Source organism: Notamacropus eugenii, chromosome 2 (genome assembly GCF_028372415.1).
Source record: "Notamacropus eugenii isolate mMacEug1 chromosome 2, mMacEug1.pri_v2, whole genome shotgun sequence".
NCBI classification, from domain to species: Eukaryota; Metazoa; Chordata; class Mammalia; order Diprotodontia; family Macropodidae; genus Notamacropus; species Notamacropus eugenii.
Window position 1 is genome coordinate 94,802,121 of NC_092873.1, and position 4,381 is coordinate 94,806,501.

Genomic DNA, 4,381 nt, shown 5'->3' on the forward strand with positions numbered 1-4,381 from the left:
ACCAGAGCCGAAAAAAGGCAAATAATTTACTAAAGAACACACACAGTGAAGTACTGGCAGAATGAGAAAAGACCCATTATCTTCTTTACTTTTTATTATAATTTTTATATTTTTTTCTTTTTCCAATTACATATAATAACAATTTTTAACATGTCTTTTTAAAAAATTTGAGTTCCAAATTTCCTCCCTCCCTGTCTCCCCTTCCGGCACCCCGAGAAGAAAAAGTAATTTGATATAGATTATACATGTGCAGTCATGTAAAACATATTTCTATATTAGCTATGTTGCAAAAGAATGAAGACCAAAAAGAAAAAGAAGGTAAAAAAGTATGCTTTGATTTGCCTTCAGACTTCATTGGTTCTTTCTTTGGAGATGGATATCATTTTCATCCGAAGTCCTTCAGTATTGTCTTGGGTCATTATATGGCCGAGAATAGGTCCAAGTCATTCACAGTTGATCAACCTTACAATGTTAAAATGTTATTGTGAACAATGTTCTTCTCGTTCTGCTCGCTTTACTTTCTATCGGTTCACGTTAGTCTTCCCAGGGTTTTTTGAAACCAGGAATCCTGCTCATCATTTCTTATAGCTCTATGGTATTCCATCACAATCATACATCACAGCTTGTTTAGTCATTACCCAATTAATAGTAATCCCTTTAATTTCCAATTCTTTACCACCATAAAAAGAGCTACTATAAATATTTCTGTACATACAGGTCCTTTTCTTTTTTTTCCCTTTAAATCTCTTTGGGATACAGACTTAGTAGTGGCAGTGTTGTTCAAAGAGCCTAGTTCAAAATTGCTCTCCAAAATGGTTGGATCAGTTCACGACTCTACCAACAGTGCATTAATGTCACAATTTTCCCATATCCCCTCCAACATTTGCCATTTTCCTTTTCTATCATATTATCTCTTTTTTCAAATATACGTGCATATGTAAAATATATGTGTATATATCTATGTATATATGTATTGATAAAATTTAACTTCCATGACCAGTAAACATTGAAATATGCAAACATGAGAAATAGCTAAACAAATTCTGGTGTATGGATGTAATAGGATATTATTAGGCCTTAAGAAATTATGAAAATGACAGATTTGAAGAAACCTAGAAATATTCATGTGAATTGCTACCAAGAGAAGCAAAACCAGGAGAATAAATTCTACATTGACTTCAAAAATGCTAAAGAAACAAATTTGAAAGACAAGAATTTTGATCACTGTTGTTGTTGAGTCGTGTCCAATTCTTTTTGACCCCATTATGGGATTTTTCTTAACAAAGTTACTGGAGTGGTTTGCCATTTCCTTCTCCAGTAGATTAAGGAGAATAAAGGTTAAGTGACTTGCCCAGGGTCACACAGCTAGTAAGTGTCTTGAGGTCTGATTTGAACTCAGGTCTTTCTGACTCCAAGCTCAGTGCCTTCAGAAGATGGATGATAAAATTTGTCTGTTACTTCCTGGCAGAGAAGTGAGGAACAAGAAGAGTAATAAGAATCATGCATTCCCAGAAGTGGGCAAGATGTGTATTTGTTTTTGTTAAGCCTACCTATTTGGTACAGGAAGGACTTCTACTGGGGAGCAGGGGAAGAGATGTGAATAGTGACAATGATGAAAAAAGGAAAATTAAAAGATAAAAAAAATTGATACAGACATGCATATCTACACATACATATGAAGAGACAGAGAGAAAGACACACACACAGAGAAGAGAACGGAAGACCACATACAAGGACACAAAACAGGGCAGTTTTCTTCTATCATAAAATTTAATATGCACTTTTTAAAAAACAACGCATATAATAGAAGTTCACAGTTTCATATATTGTGACAATTTTCTTTCTATTCTCTGTATGTTTATGTCTTGATATTTGTTAAGCTCATGATAAAAAGAACATTAAAAAACAAATTTAATGGCAACAAAGTACAAATTAAGGCAAAAAAATGTAAAGTATTCAAAAAATGTAAAGCATTCAAAAAATGATGCAAAAAATGATTTGTAAATGATGGTATCCGAATACTCCTGCTCTGATTAGAAATGGAAACAAGGTCAGCTAGGCCACACAGTGCCAGGTCTGTATGGTCCTGGGCAAGTCACTTCACCCTGTCTGCCTCAGTTTCCTCACCTGTAAAATGAGTTGGAGAAGGAAATGGCAAATCACTGCAGTGTCTTTGCCAAGAAAACCCCAGTGAGGTCACAAAGAGTTGCACAGGACTGAAAAAATGCCTTCCACAACAAACGGAATCAAGATGAGTATGCTAACTTTAACAAGATAGTAACAAAGTCTTCCATAGCATTTAATACGGATTTCGTTGTTGTTTCATGTCATCTTTATCGATGTAGTTGTAATCTATGGGTGTATATTACTCCTTGGATTTTACTTTTCTCATGAAGTATCTCTTCTTACATCCTTCATCTTCTTTGCCCTATAATAATGGTCAACACCCTTCCCAGGGTGGTCCTGGGAAGGGCACTGGGCTTGGGATCAGAAGACACCCAGCTTCACATCCCATTTCTGACACATACTACATGTGTAACCCCCAAGCATGTCACTCTCCCTTTCTCCCTCTGTAAAATAAAGATGACAATAAGACTCGTATAACCTGCCTCACAAAAGTACTGTAAGGAGAGTGTTCTATCAGTCTTAAAACTCTCTATAAAACTGCGTTATCAAAGTACCAGAGAGATAGCAATCAATCAGTCAACAAGTATTTACTAAGCTTCCCACTAACTTAACCATCCCTTCTTGCTCTCTCATTCCCATTCACATCAATGCCCATCCCTTTGGTGTCCCCCGTCCACTCTCCCTACCTTTCTGCTGTGCCTCTGGAACTCGTGTTCTGTTTAACAAACTACCGTTCATGTTAAACCGGTACACTAATAGCTAAGATGGTAGGGAAAGTTCTCAGGACGTAACTTTTGAGCTAAGCAGAAAAGAAGCAATAAATTGGATTTGAAATTAGAGGACTTGGGTTTGAATATCAGCTCTTCCACTTTTTACCTAACTTTGGACAAAATCATTTAACCTCCTTGTGCTTCAATTCATCTGTAAAATATGAGGATTAGGTAGATGGTCTCTGAAGTCCCTTCTAGCACTAAATCTATGATTCTATAGTGGACAGAGTCCATCAATGGGAGTCAGTAGACAAGGGCATTAGCCTTAGCTTTGTCTCTAGACCTAACAGTGTGATTTTAAGCAAACTCAATTATTTTCTTTCTCTTGGCCTTGATTTCTTCCTTTGCCTTCAGCAAAACTCCCAAGTACAAGGGAACCAGATTAAACAGTAATTGGGCAATGTTTAAGAAAATTAATAAAAACATGCTACAACATAAATAATGTTAATTTATGGTTTTCTAAGTCACTGTGTGACCTCCTAAGGAATCTGTTTCTCCTTGAGTTTGACACCAAATAGACCAGTTCTTGCATTCTATGCTTCAGGATATACTTATAGATAGTATAGTATACTTATAGTCCTTACTTCCAAAATAAAAATCTTCAGGTCTCTGTTTTGATGTCACAGTTTCCAAATTATTTTTCTTATTCACCAGGAGCAATAAAATGAAAACAAAAAATTTCCTAAGTAGAGGAGCCAAAGATGTGCCTATAAAAAAAAAAGAATGAAGAGTCCTCACATCACACACACACACACACACACACACACACACACACACACACACACACACACACACACACACACACACACACAATCCCTGGGGGGTGGGGTGAGGAGGAAGGGTGTTACTGGATCACAGAAGGTCTCACAGCTCCTTTCCCTCTAGGGAATTCTCTCTGGCTAGCACTGTTACTGATGGCACAGCAAGGATAAATAAGGCCCGAGGAGATCCCCGGGCAGCACCTTAAATGGCCATCCCCTCAGACGCCTGGAATTCCACTGCTAGCACTGAGTTCTGTACAGCTCATAGCAAGTGTAGGTCACCTGCTCACCAGCCACACAAGTGTGCTTGTGCCCCCCTGGGATCCTGGCTGTGACTGGGGGATTTTTAAATAGAAGGACAGAGCTCACAAAGAAGAAAATGTTTCCCTGATGTCACACTTGCTAACAATTCATCAGCTAGGGTTAAAGGTCAGAGAGAGGGAAGCCATGGTGCTGGGGACCTTCCCTCTCCCTCTCCACCCAGCTAAGCAGCCAGATCTATTATGCTGGGTTTCCTTTATATTAGGCTCCAGGCCAATCAACCAGAGAATCCACAGTCTAAATTTCGGAAGCTGGGACTTGATTGTATTTCCAAAGAATTCTACTTTGCTCAGGTCTTTGTTTATCTTTTTTTTTTTCTCCTCCCCTCTGAAAACATTAATTAATTTACCCTCAAAACACTCTCCCCTTCTATTGCAGAAGCCCACGTTGGATGGGACACAT

General features: G+C 38.0%; 1 long non-coding RNA gene across 1 annotated transcript; it reads right to left on the reverse strand.

Annotated features, from left to right (window-relative positions):
- Positions 1–248: 248 nt before the first annotated feature.
- LOC140526042 (uncharacterized) lies at positions 249–3,982 on the reverse strand. The gene is made up of 3 exons (XR_011974218.1): positions 3,860–3,982; positions 3,482–3,604; positions 249–462 (listed from the first exon to the last, which is right to left on the reverse strand). It is a non-coding gene; the product is annotated as an uncharacterized lncRNA (long non-coding RNA).
- Between the last annotated feature and the right edge of the window lie 399 nt (positions 3,983–4,381).